The sequence below is a fragment of the Nicotiana tomentosiformis genome, chromosome 8, assembly GCF_000390325.3.
Source record: "Nicotiana tomentosiformis chromosome 8, ASM39032v3, whole genome shotgun sequence".
NCBI classification, from domain to species: domain Eukaryota; kingdom Viridiplantae; phylum Streptophyta; class Magnoliopsida; order Solanales; family Solanaceae; genus Nicotiana; species Nicotiana tomentosiformis.
This window is the reverse complement of record NC_090819.1, coordinates 2,464,911-2,482,847: the sequence shown is the minus strand read 5'-3', so window position 1 is coordinate 2,482,847 and position 17,937 is coordinate 2,464,911. Positions and strand designations below refer to the sequence as shown.

At 40.8% G+C, this 17,937-nt stretch overlaps 1 long non-coding RNA gene across 1 annotated transcript; it reads right to left on the bottom strand.

The window, feature by feature from the left end:
- Positions 1–16,167: 16,167 nt before the first annotated feature.
- Positions 16,168–17,128, bottom strand: LOC104111830 (uncharacterized). Its single transcript, XR_689818.2, has 2 exons — positions 16,611–17,128; positions 16,168–16,501 (listed from the first exon to the last, which is right to left on the bottom strand). It is a non-coding gene; the product is annotated as an uncharacterized lncRNA (long non-coding RNA).
- Positions 17,129–17,937: the final 809 nt, after the last annotated feature.

Genomic DNA, 17,937 nt, shown 5'->3' with positions numbered 1-17,937 from the left:
TCTAAACTCCCAACTTGTATCGAGCCTCATCCGATCGACACTCGAGCCCCCCGGGGCCCCTCCCAAATATACCAACAAGTTTAGAATCACATAACGGACTTGCTCGAACTCTCAAAATGCCCGAAACAACATTAAAACTAAGAATCGCACCCAAAAACCAATTGAATCAAACTTATGAACTTCAAGTTCTTCTATTCACTCAAAATCCACCGAAATATGCTTATACTACTCGGATTGACAACAAATTTTGCGTGCAAGTCGTAAATGCCATCACGGAACTATTCCTGATCTCAAAATTCCGCTTGGACCTCGATAACACCAAAACCCACTCCAAACCAAATTTAAAGAACTTCAAAAAATTTCAAGAACCAACTTTTGATATTAGGTGACGAAACGCTCCCGGGTTATCCAAAACCCAAACCGAGCATACGCCCAAGTCAATAATCATCATACAGACCTATTGGAACCATCAAATCCCGATTCTGAGGTCATTCACTCAAAACGTTGACCGAAATCAAACTTAGACTTTTAAGGCCAATTTAAGGAACCAATTGTTCCGATTTCAACCCGAACCTTTTCAAATCTCAAACTAACCACCCCCGCAAGTCATAAAATAGTAAAAGCACATACGGGAAGTCTTATTTAGGGGAACGGGGTTCTAAAAACTAAAACGACCGGTCGGGTCATTACATTCTCCACCTCTTAAACAAACGTTCGTCCTCGAACGGGTCTAGAATCATACCTGGGGTGCTGAATAAGTGAGGATATCTGCTCTGCATGTCATCCTCGGACTCCCAAGTTACCTCCTCGACTGGTTGGCCCCTCCACTGGACCGTCACCGCGGAAATCCTCTTGGATCTCAACTAGCAATCATGCCTGTCGACAATGGCAACTAGCTCCTCTTCATAACCCAAACTCTCATCTAACTGAATCGGGCTGAAGTATAACACATGTGACAAGTCGGGATGATACCTCCAGAGCATAGACACGTGGAAAATTGGGTGAACGCCCGATAGACTGGGAGGTAAAGCAAGCTCATAAGCAACCTCCCTAAGTCGCCTCAACACTTCAAATGGGCCTATAAACCTTGGGTTCAACCTTCCCTTCTTCCCAAACCTCATGATCCCCTTTATTGGCGAGACTTTCAAGAGAACCTTCTCGCCCACCATGAATGATAAGTCACGCGCCTTCCGGTCCACGTAACTCTTCTGTCGGGACTGTGCTGTGCGGAGTCGCTCCTGAATCAACTTTACCTTTTCCAAGGCATCCTTCACTAAATTAGTACCATACAACCTAGCCTCGCCGGGCTCAAACCACCCATTGGGAGAACGAAATCGCCGACCATATAAAGCCTCAAACGGAGCCATCTCGATGTTGGACTGGTAACTGTTATTGTAAGCAAACTCGGCCAAGGGTAAGAACCGATCCCACTGTCCTCCAAGATCAATCACACATGCTCTGGGCATGTCCTCCAATATCTGAACTGTCCGCTCCGACTGTCTATCGGTCTGTGGATGAAATGTTATTCTAAGCTCTGTACAGGTCCCCAATTCACTCTGTACTGCTCTCCAAAAATGTGAAGTAAACTGAGGACCTCTGTCTGAAATGATGGAAATAGGCACACCATGCAGCCGAACTATCTCCTGGATATAAATCTGGGCCAAACTCTCTGAAGTATAGGTAGTCATCACAGGAATGAAGTGTGCCGACTTGGTCAATCTGTCTACAATAACCCAAACCGCATCAAACGTCCGCAAAGTCCGTAGCAACCTAACTACGAGGTCCATAGTAATTCACTCCCACTTCCAATCGGGTATAGTGATATGCTGGAGTAGACCTCCTGGCCTCTGGTGCTCATACTTAACCTGCTGGCAATTTAGGCATCTAGCTACATACTCCACTGTGTCTTTCTTCATCCGCCGCCACCAATAGTGTTGCCTCAGGTTACGATACATCTTCGTAGCACCTGGATGAATGGAATATCGAGAACTGTGCTCCTCTTCTAGAATCATTTCCCTCAAGGCATCGACATTAGGAACACATAGACGATCCCGAAGTCGCATGACACCATCCTTACCAATAGAAACTTCCTTGGCACTACCTTGTAGTATTGTCTCTCTGAGAACCAACAGGTGCGGATCATCGAACTATCGAGCCTTGATCTACTCCAACAGTGAAGACTGGGCAATGACGCAAGCAAGAACTCTGATGGGCTCAGAAATATCCAACCTCACAAGTCTGTTAGCCAAGGACTGAATGTCCAAGGCTAGTGGCCTCTCCTCTACTGAAATGAATGCCAAGCTACCCATACTCTCTGTCTTCCTGCTCAAGGCATCCGCGACTACATTCGCCTTGCCCGGATGATAAAGAATGGTGATGTCATAATCCTTCAGTTATTCAAGCCATCTACGCTGCCTCAAATTGAGATCCCTTTGCTTGAACAAATGCTGCAAACTGCTATGATCAGTGTAAACCTCACAGGACACCCCATAAAGATAATGCCTCCAGATCTTAAGAGCATGAACAATCGCGGCTAACTCCAAATCGTAAACAGGATAATTCTTCTCATGGAGCTTCAGCTGACGTGAAGCATATGCAATAACACGTCCCTCCTGCTTCAATACCCAACCCAAGCCAACGCATGAAGCTCGCAATACATAGTATACATCCCCGAATCGGAAGGCAACACTAGCACTGGTGTTGTAGTCAAAGTTGTCTTGAGCTTCTAGAAGCTCGTCTCACAATCATCGGACCAACAAAACTGAGCACCCTTCTAGGTTAATCTAGTCAAAGGTGATGTAATATATGAGAATCCCTCCACGAACCGGCGATAATAACCTGCGAACCCCAAGAAGCTCCTGATCTCAGTCGCCGAAGTAGGACGAGGCCAACTCTGAACTGCCTCAATCTTTTGGGTTCCACCTTAATGCCCTCGCCCGATACAACATGCCCCAAGAACGCCACAGAATCTAACAAAAACTCACACTTGGAGAACTTGGCATATAGCTTATGTTCTCGCAAGGTCTGAAGCACCACTCTCAAATGCTACTCGTGCTCCTCCATGCTACGTGAGTAAATCAAATTGTCATCAATGAAGACAATGACAAACGAATAACTATAAGTCCTGAACACCCTGTTCATCAAGTCCATAAACACCGCTGGGGCATTAGTCAAACCGAAGGACATCACTAGAAATTCATAATGGCCATATCTAATATGGCAAGCAGTCTTCGGAACATCTGAGTCCCCAATCTTCAACTGATGGTACCCTGATCTCAAGTCGATCTTAAAGAACACCCTAGCACCCTACAACTGGTCAAACAAATCATCAATACGCGACAACGGGTACTTGTTCTTAATGGTGACTTTGTTCAACTGGCGGTAATCAATGCACATCCGCATAGTCCCATCTTTCTTCTTTACAAATAATACTGGTGCACCCCAAGGTGATACACTTGGTCTAACGAACCCCTTGGCTAGAAAATCCTCAAGTTATTCCTTCAGCTCCTTCAATTATTTCGGAGCCATATGGTATGGTGGGATAGATATAGGCTGGGTACCTAGAGCCAAGTCAATATAGAAGTCGATATCACGATCTGGTGGCTTTCCTAGAAGATCAGAAGGAAACACATTGGAGAACTCCCGAACCACTGGTACTGAATCAATCATCGGAGACTCTGCAGTAGTATCCCGAACATGGGCTAGATTGTGTCGAGCCTTCAAAACAGAGATAACCTGACTAGATGTACTGACAGACGAATCCTTCCACTTCAATCTAGGCAACTCTGGCATCGCTAAGGTAACAGTCTTGGCATGGCAATCAAGGATGGCGTGATATGGGGATAGCCAGTCCATGCCCAGGATGACCTCAAAGTTGGTCATATCAAGAAACAGAAGATCCGCTCTAATCTCATATCCACAGAATGTGACCACACGGGACCTATAGATCCGATCCACAACAATAAAATAGCCCACATGAGTGGACATATAAATAGGAGTACCCAAGGACTCATGAGGAATATCAAGAAAGTGAGCAAACAGAGATGACATATACGAATAGGTAGACCCTGGATCAAATAATACTGAAGCATCCCTACCGCAGACAGAGATAATACATGTGATCACGGCATCTGAGGCCACAGCATCTGATCTGGCCGAAAAAGCATAAAATCTGGCTGGAGCGCCACATGGCTAGCCTCCGCCTACCTGATCTCCACCTCTGGGATGGCCCATACCCACCTGCCCTCCGCCTTTGGGCGGCCGGACGGCCGATGTGGCTACTGGAGCTGTAATCATGGGCTGCTGACCTGGCTGCACTGCCTTGCCCCGAAGTCTGGGGAAATGCCTCTTCATGTGACTAGGATCCCCGCACTTATAACAACCTCTCGAAGCGGTGGACTGCTGCCCTGAAGTCTAGCCCTGATAGCCTGAATACCCACCGGAAGGACCCTGGATAGCTGGTGGGCGATATGAACTCTCTAGCATGGCACTGATATAGGAACTGGAAGAACCATGATGACCGGAGTACCCAGTGAAAGAACCCTGAATAGCTGGCGGGCGGTAAGAACTCTCCGGTATAGCGCTGAAATAGGGCTGTGCCAGAACACCCCGAGGAGGTGGTGATGCCAGATATGGGGGCCTGCTAGGCTGACCCCTCCCAAAATGACCTCTGCCCCCAGCTGGGGCACCTCTGAACTCTCCAGAAAAGCGGGACCTCTTATCCCGCTGCATCTGCTCTCTACTCCTCTGACGGTAACCCTCAATCCTCTGAGCAATCTCCACTACCAACTGATAAAAAGTCCTCATCTCAACCTCCCGGGCCATAGTAGCCTGAATGCTTGAGTGCAACCTCGAAACAAACCTCTGCACTCGCTCCGCCTCAGTAGAAAGTATCATAAGTTCATGGTGAGACAACTCAAAGAATCTAGCCTCATAATCAGTCACTAACATCTTACCTTGCTCGAGCCGCTCGAACTGACACCGCAACGCTTCCCTCTGGGAGGGTGGAATATACCTGTCCAAAAATAGGTGGGTGAACTGGTCCCAAGTCATGGAAGGAGAATCTGCTGGTCTACCAAGAAGATAATCCTTCCACCTCCTACGTGCGCTGCCCTCCAATTGAAAAGTAGTGAAATCCACCCTGTGAGACTCCAATATGTTCATGTTGTGTAGTATGTCCCTGAACCTATCAATAAAGTCCTGAGGATCCTCATGTCGCTCACCCTAAAAGATCAGAGGGTGAATCCTAGTCCATTTGTCCAAGAGCTTCTGCGGCTCGCTGGCCGCAACTGGTCTAGGCTCAGGTATAGCTGCTGCAACTGGCTGGGCCCCGCCCACAGGTAGTGTACCCGGGGTCTGATATACGGCATTTACATGCCAGGTGCCTGAGCAGTAGGGGTCTGTGCTCCCCCTCCCGCCTGAGATGTGGCTGGGTCTGCTGAAAATAAACTAGCCTGGGTCATAGAATCTATAAACCGCAGCATACGGCTCATGACCTCCTGAAAGCCCGGTGCTGACGTGAAATCTACCGGGGCTGGCTCTACTGCGGGCACCCTGCCCTGCTCCTCAACAATGAGATCCTCCACTGGATCTGCTGGTGGTAGAACTGGGGCAACTCTGGGATGTCCCCGTCCCCTACCTCGGGCTGGTGTCCTCCCCCGACCTCTGCCATTATTTATTTTTCTAGTAGGGCCTGACCTGACCTCGTCACTACTCTACCAAGGTTAGGCCTAGCATTTACTTGGTACCGCTGTGGTGTACTCATACTACGCTTTTGCACATCTTTTTGTGCAGATCTAGGTATATCTTATCAGATCAGGCATTAGTAAACTAGTTGTACGAGCAGACTTCGAGGTATATCTGCCAGCGTCTGTAGACTCGGGAGTCCCTTTCTATCTTACTATGTTTTCTTCCTTATTTGTTTTAGACTCTGATGTATAAAGACATAGAGAATAAATTCTTAGAAGCTTGTGACTTATTTCTACCAGGTTTTGGGAGTTGTAATTATGTAAAGTTTCAGATTTCTATTTTTATTCCGCATTGATAGGCTTACCTAGTCTTAGAGACTAGGTGACATCACGACATCCTACGAAGGGAATTTGGGGTCGTGACAAAATAGTTTTTCCTCACACGGGAATAGGCATAACTCTCTCATACGACATCTGAATTCGACGATTCTTTTTGCTATGGCTCCGTAATTTCAATATCTAATGCTTCAATAAAAACTGAATTTGGAGCTTGTTTGCTTAATGTGATACCACATATACTCGAAGAAGCGACGTCGAAATATCCTAGGTTCGATGCCGAAATATAGCAAATCAAGTCCGATTGACCTCAAATTTTGCACACGAGTCATAATACATCATATGAAGCTATTCGAGACTTCAAATAGTAGAGAGGAGAGTAATTACTCAAAACGACAAGTCAGGTCGTTACATTCTCCCCCACTTAAACATACGTTCATCCTCGAACGTGCCAAGAGTTATTTTCCAAGCCACCAAATCACTATTCCGTCTTACCACGCACATACCCGGGGGTGATCCCACGTCACCCTATTCAACATAAGCCCGACAACACCATCTCAATTGAGATTATTCCTTTTACCCATATTTATAAACTTTAAGACCAAATTTCTTACACTCCAAACATTTTCAAAAGTCCAATTTTCACATCAACGCACAGTATTAGTATCAACTGGCTATAGCAACTCGTGCCTACGCACACATCAAATTTCTTAATTGCACTTAAGTACTTCAAAATTTTCCATGGTGTTACATTCTCCCCCACTTAGTATCATTCGTCCTCAAATGAGAAGTAGAGTCCGCCCTCAAACACATAACATAACTTATCTCTTCTTTCGCACATCTCAATCCCCCAAATTTTACTAACTCCCAAATTTTTAAGAAATTTTGGCAGAGTCTCCCCTATACTTGGGCCTATCCACCTGCCCAGAGTAACACCAAAACAACTCCTAACAACACATCCACAACCCAACAAAGCACCACAATGTATATCTCAATAACACTAATCTCAGCATTACAAGCACTACATTATCATAATGATATAAGGACATGAAGCACATCATATGTATGCCCATCACCAGATCTCTGGTCTTAATAGTTGTTCATAATCGATTACAACATCGCCAATTAACCTCATGTTAACAAAATCTCATTTCAAACCTCCACTTTACTAACAACGAGACACGAGGCATGAAGATCTCATAATTATTTATCTAAATTAACGAGTCACATTTAACGCCACCTGGGCACTCACCTAGTAGGCTAAAACTCAATAATTACAACATGAATATGGAAAATTATGCACAGAGAAATTCATACAAGAAATTTCAAATAAGCCTAACAGGCATGACTACCTATAAGTACTATAGTAAAATTTTAATTTCTCAAGGGAGAATTTAAACACATAAATTTTTATCACAGGGATCTCATCCTTATATAACTTCCACTGTGGCTCGCAACCCGGTTTAAACATATCAAATCGTATTAAAATGCAAGGATCTCGTCCTCAGTTCTGAATCACAAGTATTTTGCACATTGTGGCTACAAAAAATTTCCATTATCTTTCTTTCTTCTTTTCAATAAATTCTGTAAACAATTTTCACAATACATAATGAACCTCCATACCAATAGGGCATATAATTCATAAAAGTGAAATCAATTATTCAGACCCATTGTATAGAGTAATAGAAAGTCACTTTTGGACTTATAGTCCTCAATAGGGTACAAAATAAAAATGATAGACACGGGATAACATCATCAAATCTCCTGACAGGGATAAACATATAAGTGGGTCACAAAATTATAAATCTCACCCATAAGTAGAGCATAATAGGAGGACTCGCCTCAATATTCAAAACCGAATCAAATTAAGGAGAGATATCCCTTTATAACAATTCAGGATCATACTTGTAACAAAACCATCTGGTATGGTGGCCTCGGCCACACCATAGTAAACATATCAACGGGACGGGCCTCCCCCTCGGGGGCGCCCTCTACCCGCCTGTCCTCCATCCCTAACTGTTGTACACGTGGGGTAGTAGCTGCATTGGGGGCCGTAGCCTGAGTGCTCTGATGAAATCCACCCCTCCCAAGTCTGGAACAATCTCTCATTATGTGCCTAGTATCATCACACTCATAACAACCCCTCTGAGGTCGCGGCTGCTAGTACTAAGTTTGTGCCAGATAATTGGAATAACCACTGTAAAAATTTCATGTCGGTGGTGTACTACAAGATATTATTGGAGCACCCCTAGTAATCTGATGTGCGGACTGATCTAGCCGAGTGCTCGAGCCTCCGCCATAATGGGTCATAGCTGAAGAGTAAAATCCACTGAACCCTCCAGAGTTCTGAGACCCTTTGGCCTCCTTAGACTCCTTCTCCTCACTTCGAACACGTTCTAACATCCCGACAATCTCTACTACTTGCTGAAATGGAATGTCAATATGCAACTCTCGAGACATACATATTTTAAAATCATAATTGAGCCATTCAATGAATCTGCGGACTCGCTCTCTAACTATAGAAAACAAGATAGGTGCATAACGGGCTAACTCACTGAACTTAATAGCATATTATGACACCGTCATGGTGCCCTAACGCAACCATTCAAACTATGTGCGCCACGCATCTCGGAGAGTCTGGGGAACAAGCTCTTTCAAAAGCATCGCCAAAAATTAAGCCAAAGTTGGTAGTATTGCATCGGCCGGTCTACCTTCTTTATAAACCTGCCACCACTGATATGCTGCTCCTGACAGCTGAAATATAGTAAAGGAAACTCCGCTCACTTCCACAATGCCCATGATGCGGAGAATACGATGACTTTTTCTAAAAGTCCTCGGGCAATATTGGTAGGTGTGCCACCAAAAGTAGGTGGACTATACCACTTTAATCTCTCAAGTCTCTTTTGTTCTTATTCTGATGTCCCTGGCCTGAACTCAGGCTGAACCGGAATAATAGATTGTACCGGCACCACACCTAGAACCTGACTAATGTAGAACTGCCGCTCTGGAGTACGAGCGGTAAGAGTCTGAGCTCTTCCCCCAATATGTGAAATATTTGGTGCAACGGAGATCAATCCTGCCAGAGTTAATATACCAAACATGTTCAGGAACTATGCTAAAGTCTCCTGAAGTCCGGGGGAAACAACAGGTGCTTCCGGTACATGTCCCCCAACCAGAGCTACTGGCGGCTCCTCGATTGTTACTCTGACAGGTGCTCTAGCTGCGACACGTGCCCTTCCTCGGCCTCTACCTCGGCTTCTACCTCGGCACCGGCCTCTTGCGGCTCTAGCAGTATACACGGGTGTTTGCTCAGCTGACCCGATAGAACGTGTCCTCACCATTTGTGAGATAATATAGATAAAAATGCTCAAATTCCAAAATCAACAAATTCCGCACGACAAAAATGAAAGAAGTGGAGATTTCCTAACAGTTCTGTAGCCCCTCAAAGATAAGTACAGACGTCTCCGTACCGATCCACAAGACTCTACTAGACTCGTTGTGACTCGTAGAACCTATGAACCTAGAGCTCTAATACCAACTTGTCACGACCCAAAATTTCACGACAGGCATCGTGATGGCAGTTAGTATCCAAGACTAAGTAAGTCGATTATAATTACATCTCGAGCCATTTTTTATTTATAGACAAGTGTCAAAACCAACAACGAAAATAATTATATTCAAACAATCTCCCAAGACTGATAATACTGAGTCACGGACTCTAACTGAATACATGGAATTATCTCGAGGGTCGAATATACAATATTGTTCGAATAAGAAATTAACATTACAATAAAATGGAAGGACTCCAAGGGACTGCAACGACCAAGCAGTCCTACCTTGAATCCTTGCGATCATACTCTAATATCTGTCCGAATCTGATATCTCCAATACCTGGCTCTGCACAAAAATATACAGAAGTGTAGTATGAGTACACCACGGTCGGTACCCAGTAAGTATCAAGACTAACCTCGGTGGAGTAGTGACGAGGTACAGTCAAGACACTCACTAATCTAATAACCTGTGCAATATAGTATACAAAAATAATAGAAAACAAATAGCAGTGATAGCAAACATAATCAACTAGTGATGTAAACAGCAAGGCAACAAGAACACCATAAATATTGCTCAAACGAATAATAAACACAAGTACATCCAATTAATCAAATCCTTCAAAATATACATCTTTTATCTATAAGTTCTTCAAATAAAAATCTTTAGAATGTAATCCGTACAATTAAATGTGTCCCGAATATACTTCTTTCAAATAAATATCTTACGAATATAATTCTTTCAAATAAATATCTTCAAATATAATTCTTTCATGTAAATATCTTTTGAATATAATTCTTTCAAGTAAATACCTTTTGAATATAATTCTTTCGAGTAAAAGTCACCATGTGACACCTCATTTAACTTTCTTGGTGTGAGAAATATATTCAATATATCACATCAAATAGCACGGTAATACCTCCACTTGTCTCATTCTCACCCAATACATATATATATGTATATTCAACATATCACATCAAATGCCACGGTAATACCTTTGTGCACTTGTCTCATTCTCACCCTATATATATATATATATATATATCTCACACAGCATACATATAACAGTACCAACTAAGTGAGAGAAATATCAATAACAATAAAATAAATAAAGTGGGAGGCACACAGGCAGCAACGACTACAAATCACATAGAAAACATAGGTGAACAATAACATCTCAAGATAAAGGCATGAATGTATACACAACGAAAAGATATCACAATATAATGTATGTCTCTTATCCTCGCCTGCACTGAAACACCCTTCGTGCGATGAACATATGATAATATAAAAATAATGGCACGACATCACCCTTCGTGCTTTTACTCTCATCCTCACGTGATAATATAATTGAAATAGCATGGCATCATCCTTCGTGCTTTACACTATCAATGGCACGGCATCACCCTTCGTGCTTTACACTCTCCCTCACATGATAATATAATTCAAATGGCACGGCATCACCCTTCGTGATTTACACTCTCAAATGGAGGCATCACCCTTTGTGCTTTACACTCTCCCTCACATCATAATATAATTCAAATGGCACGGCATCACCCTTCGTGCTTTATACTTTTTCTTACCAAGCACATGTATATCATTAACAAGCAAGGTAGGAATCATAAATAACATCAAGGAGAGTGTTTAAACGATAACACAATATAATAATTCATATCGCAATTTGCCCACTAACCACAACCAAATTCCAAATATGTAGAAAAATCAATAAATTTCTCAACAAATAGCCCAAGACTCCACACAATGTATATAAAACCTCAAAAATAACAACAGAGATAGAAGAGTAACTCAGCATAGGACAACACCTTCTTTAATCCAAATTTTGATAAATATATTAACGCCTCAATTTAAACTTATTTAATTAATTATTTGCATATGGAAAATCCATAATGAAATTAATTCCAAGAAATATCGAATCAACAAACACACAGAATTCACATAAAATCCAAGTGGAAATCATCCCAAATTATCATATAAAATACAAACTGGATAAATAAGGAAGGAGGCATGAAAATTAAAGGATTTACTATGTTCCAACAATTTTATAATTTAATACATAAGGGTGTCTACGGATTTAAACCGATATAATTTGCACATATACACCAAGCACGTATGATTTTCAATCACACAATTTCCACATATGACTCAATGCTTAAGGGAAATTTTTCTCACTCAAGGTTAGGCAAGATACTTACCTCGACAAAACTAAGTCAATGCTTTAAATGATCTTCGCGAGTGAAGCCACCTCCGGATGGCTCAATTATGAAACTGGCCCCTTAATAATACTACGATGGTCCACCACACTAAACAAATTTCAATCTACAACAATGAAATACAATTGCACCAATATTAGTAACAAATTTCAAAACTTTTGGTCATTTAGGCATTTTGTCAAACACCTAGAGTGCATATGTAACGACCCAACCAGTCGTTTCAACGTTTAGAACCCTGTTCCCTAAGATAAAACTTCCCGTATGTGCTTTTAATGATTTATGACTTGCGGGGATAGTTGGTTCGAGATTTGGAAGTGTTTGGGTTGAAACCGGAACACTTAGTTCCTTAAGCTGGCCTTAAAGTGCTAAGTTTGACTTCGATCAACATTTTGAGAAAACGACCCTGGAATAGACTTTTGACGATTCCAACACCTCCGTATGATGATTTTTGACTTAGGAGACTGTTCGAAATTTTATTTGGAAGTCCGTAGTTAAATTAGGCTTGAAATGGCTAAAATAGGAATTAAAGTTTGGAAATTTGACCGGGAAGTTGAAATTTTTGATATCAGAGTCGGAATCCAGTTATGAAAATTTTTATAGCTCTGTTATGTCATTTATGACTTGTGCACAAAATTTGAGGTCAATCGGACTTGAATTGATAGGTTTCGGTACATAATGTAGAAGTTAGAAATCTTAAGTTTCATTAAGCTTGAATTGAGGGATGATTTGTGGTTTTAGCGTTGTTTGATGTGATTTGCGGGTTCGACTAAGTTCGTATAATTTTTTGGGACTTATTGGTATAATTGGTTGAGGTCCCGAGGGGCTCGGGTGAATTTCGGACGACTAACGGATCACTTTTGGCCTTTGGAACACTGTTGATAGCTGCTGATGTTTTCTTCTGGTATCCTTATACGTGATCGCATAAGTTGGTCTGCGATCGCGTAGAGTAATTTAGGCAGACGTGGATTTGTTCAACACAATCGCATGAATGGGGTTGCGATCGCGTAGGGTTAATTTGGGCATCTGGGAATTTGTTCACTGCGATCACGTGGATACGTCCGCGATCGCGTAGGATTGGCCAATGTATATCGCGATCGCGTGTCATTGTTTGCGATTGCGTAGGGGAAACTTAAGAGGAAGCTGGGCCACGCGTTGTGCTACGCGATCGCGTGAACAGGGATGCGATCGCATAGTGTCGGAACCTGCTGAATCGCGATCGCGTGGGACTTGATACGATCGCGTAGGGTTAATGTTTGGGCAGAAAAAAATATGTGCTACGCGATCATGTGAGGAAGTTCGCGATCGCGTAGAAGAAATCACTGAGCAGAGAGTTTAAGTTCTGAAAATGGGACTTCGTCTTATTTTCCATTTTTAACGATTTGGAGCTCGGATTGAGGCGCTTTTTGGGAGATTTTCAGAGAAAATAACGGGATATGTGTTCTTAACTCAATATTGGTTAAATTACCCGAATTCATCACTATTTTATCATTTAATTGTTGAATTGAGTTGGAAAAGTTTGAAAACCCTCTTGGATAGATTTGAGGATTTGAGGGCCGAATTAATATCGGAATTTAGTGATTTTGGTATGGGCAGACTCGTGGTTGAGTGGGTGTTCATATTTCGTAGCTTTCGCCAGATTCCGAGACGTGAGTCTCACAGATGAATTTTTAATTAATTTCGGAATTTTTATTGAAAATGTAGTATTTTCTTATAGAATTGATTCCTATAATTTTTAGTGATTGTATCGAATTATTTTTGGCTAGATTTGAGCCAGACAGAGTTGGATAATCGTGAAAAAGGTCTTCTAGTGGATTAAATTGGAGCAAGACGAGGTAAGTCTCTTGTCTAATCTTGTGAGGGAGAAATCACCCCATAGGGATTAAATTGAATAATTATTGCTAATTTCGGGGGCTACGTACGCACGAGGTGACGAGAGTCCGTGCGTAGCTATTATTAATGCTAAAGTCCGGGTAGTTTAGGACTCAAAGCATGAATTACTTGCGTAAATTATATTCTTTGTTTAATTAATATTAATTGATATGAATATATTGTGAATTGTTAGATAAAGTTATTAAAGGATGGAAATCTCATATGCTTGATTTTCTATTTAAATTAATTAATTGTCAAAAGAAATTATTTTTCTTCCCGAATTTATCCTATAATAAATATACTCTCCTTCCGGAGGTACATAAAAATGTCCTCCTTTCTTGTGGAGAGGGCCGAACGCCTCGGCAGGATAGATGCATCTATGGATCGTACCGCACGTCCCTCGGCAGTGTACACGACACTCTGGATCGAGCCGTACGTCCTCGGCAGAAATCATGCTTAATAATAATAATTACACGATACCTTAATAGTTTATTTCAGCTTGCGAAGCTAATTGATAAATTGAAAATCTTTAAAATTTAATGAATTATTATTCCTGTTTGTTAAGAAATTATTGTTATTCCTGTAAATGAGACTAATTGATAAATTGAAAATTTATTGAAATTAAATTGCAGCTTGTAAAGCTATTTGTTAAATTGAAAGTTTTATTGAAATTTCATGATTTAATTAATAAATTGAAAAATTGTTGCATTTGAAGGATTCTTATTATTTCTGCTAATTGAATAAAATTATTGTTGACTCTGTGAACCATGCTGATTTGAATAATTATAATTTATTCCAATTATTATTATTGACTCATAGTGAGTGTCAAAGTAGGCTATCTCGTCTCTACCACTTCGAGATTAGGCTTGATACTTACTGGGTATACGTTGTTTTCGCACTCATACTGCACTTGCTGTATATTTTATTGTGTAGGTACATATATGTATAGCGGCCTTGTGGGCGCAGAGGTATGGTTAATAATTGTGGGGACATGGGTGAATTGCATTCTATATTACGATCCGCAGCTAACAGAGTCTCTTTCAGAGTTATTATATTTTCCTGTCTAATTTGTATTCTGGACAGATGCTGTATTTTATTTTTAATTCCCTAGTAAATGCTCATGCACTTGTGACACCGGGTTTTGGGAATGGTTGTGAATTGTTTAGAAATTTAGCTGCAAAAAAAAAATATTTATCAGATACTCTATGAGTTTTATCTCTACAATTTTATTAAAGAAATTTTTATTTCAACAATACTAAAATGGGTAATTAAGTTAATTGATTATGGTTGACTTGCCTGACAGTGGTGTCCGGCGCCATCACGGCCTTTTTGGATTTTGGGTCGTGACAGCATAATTCTCTACCACCTCCTTCAATGGAATATCTTCACCTAACATCCACCTTCCACACAAATGATTCACCTCACAATCGTCTCTAGTCCATCCACAACTTCCTTTAGCACATGCATGCCCAACAATTCACTCTCAACCCATAAATCTTATCAATTAATTTATTTTACAATCTCTACAACGGGTATTCATTTAAATTGGGAACTTATGGCTTCCAATCACCATACCATAAGTTCAAATACCTAATTCATACTCATATTCCCATAATATATCCATACATGTAAGTCTAAGGGTGTAGAATTACCTTTTGGAAGAAATCTTGCAAAACCCTCTTTTGAGTTTTTGAAGAAATTTCTTGAAGATCTAAGGATTTCATGGCGGATTGAGTTAGTTGTAGAGTGGAATTGATGGAATGCAACACCAAATTAGTAGGGATTACTCACCTTGAAGATGGGGGGAGTTGGAGGTCTTGAGAGAGTGGAGGAAAACCCCAAAGTTCAGCCAAGAAAAATGAGGTAAAATGAACCCCGAATGAGTATATAGCGTTTCGGGCGCCACAGGTGGCGCTGAGGGCTGCCTGTGGCACTGGTTCCAGTAGCTGCAAGAAATCCCAGCGCCAGGGACAGCGCTCCGCGCTACCCTGGGCGCTGGCGATGGGAAATGATTTTTTCTGATACGGGAATGGGCATAACTCTCCCATACGGTGTCTGGATTCGACGATTCTTTTTGTTATGGCTTCGTAATTTCAATACGAATCTAATACTTCAATCAAAACTGAATTTGGAGCTCGTTTGCTTAATGTGATACCACATATACTCAAAGAAGCGACGTCGAAATATCCTAGGTTCGATGCCGAAACATAGCAAATCAAGTCCGATTGACCTCAAATTTTGCACACAAGTCATAATGCATATGAAGTTATTCGAGACTTCAAATAGTAGAGAGGAGAGTAATTACTCAAAATGACAAGTCGTGTCATTACAGGCACGATCCATAGATGCATCTATACTGTCGAGGCGTTCGGCCAGCTTCATAAGAAAGGAGGACATTTTCTTATGAACCTCCGGAATGAGAAAATATTATAAGGTTAACAGATAAGGATGTACAATTTCTATTAATAGTCAAGTAATTTGTACAAAAATTCAAGTATATGAAATTTCAATCGTTTACTAATTTCCTCTAACAATTTACAATATATTTCAGTACTTTAATTAAAGACAGAATACATAGGCGGCCCCATAAACTTAGGCAATATTTTTCAATCGAACACTTCAACTAATAATAGTACCTATTCAACACTTGAAGTGAATGCAAATTGTGTCAATTAGACACAAATTGCTGACATAGCATAATGTATGTAACACCCCACTGTTGAGGCGCGTGAGAGGCATTATCTTCTGTTTTTCCAATTATTTCTCCTATCTCCTCCTTCCTCCTTTCTATTTCCACCATAGTCGTTGCTTACCACTGTGCAACCACCTCTACATTTCAAATTCAATTTCAGTGACCAAAATATTTACAAACAACACTAAAACATTTTTATTAAAAATCACTTAAACATTCAATAGAAAGAGGGCACCACAAAATTACATTCATCTTCCTCTATTATTCTCCGTCCCAACTCCTGCCATACTCTACCGCATCGCCACAACGGCACCACCGCGAACCCCAAGCCCAAATCTGTCCGCTCTTATACTTCCATCACTTCTAAGTCTCACCTTTTACCTGCACTGCCATGGATTTTGCTCACAAAAATCATCACACAGTCTCAAATAACCTGCCACCACATAAAAAAAGATCCATCAGTTCAACCCAAAACATCGGTATTATTAGATTAAAAAAATAGCACGAAGAAGAAGATGGGTTCTCTCTGAAAATTTGAGCTTTGATTTTTCTTTTTTCTTTTTCTTTTCTATGAGGTCCTGATGGTGAACAATTCTCTTTACAAAATATTGATTAATTCAAATAATCTCTTTTTTATGCGTGAATTTGTATTATTGGTATACTCAGGTTTCTAATCAATGTTGTCAATGGATAATGCATAGAAAAGTATAGAGGTTACTGGAAAATGGGGGAAGAATGAGTTTAAGAGAGAATAAGGGATCTGATTTCCCGTCAACTTTTTTCTTTGCTTTTCTAATTTTTTTGATTTTCCCATATTTTTCCTCTTTTACGTGTTCTCTTCTCATTGGTCTGATGTGCCACGTCACGATCAAGTAATTTACACGCATTTTGTTTGCTTGGAGCTGCAAAATTTGTGTCTAATTGACACAATTTGTGTTCACTTCAAGTGTTCAATAGGTATTATCCATAGTTTAGGTGTTCAAGTAAAAAATATTGCTTAGTTTAAGGGGTTGCATATGTATTCTGCCTTAATTAAATAAATAATATAATTATTATAAGTAATTCATGATTTGAGTCTTAAACTATCTGGACATAACATAATTAGTAGCTACTCATGGACTCTCGTCACCTCGTGCGTACGTAACCCCCACAATTAGCAACAATTATTAATTTAAATCGCCTATAGGGTAAATTCCCTCTTACAAGATTAGATAAGAGACTTACCTTGTCTCAAAGTTCACTTTCCGATCACAACGTCGCGTTAAAGTCTCAATTGGATGCCGAAAAATCTGAAACTATTCAAATGTTATACAAAATAATTAATACATGCTCAATAATTAGAAATTAGACTATTAAATTAATTACCCGACCCAAATTGGTAAAATTTTTAAAATTCACCCTCGGGCCCACGTGCCCGGATTCCGGAAAATTTCGGAGGAAATCGTTACCCATAATCTCAAGAACTCAAATATACAGTTTCCATTCAATTCCATAACCATTTTCGTGGTTAAAATCTCGTTTTTATCAAAACCTAGGTTTTTCATCTAAACTCTTGATTTACACAATTTACAGG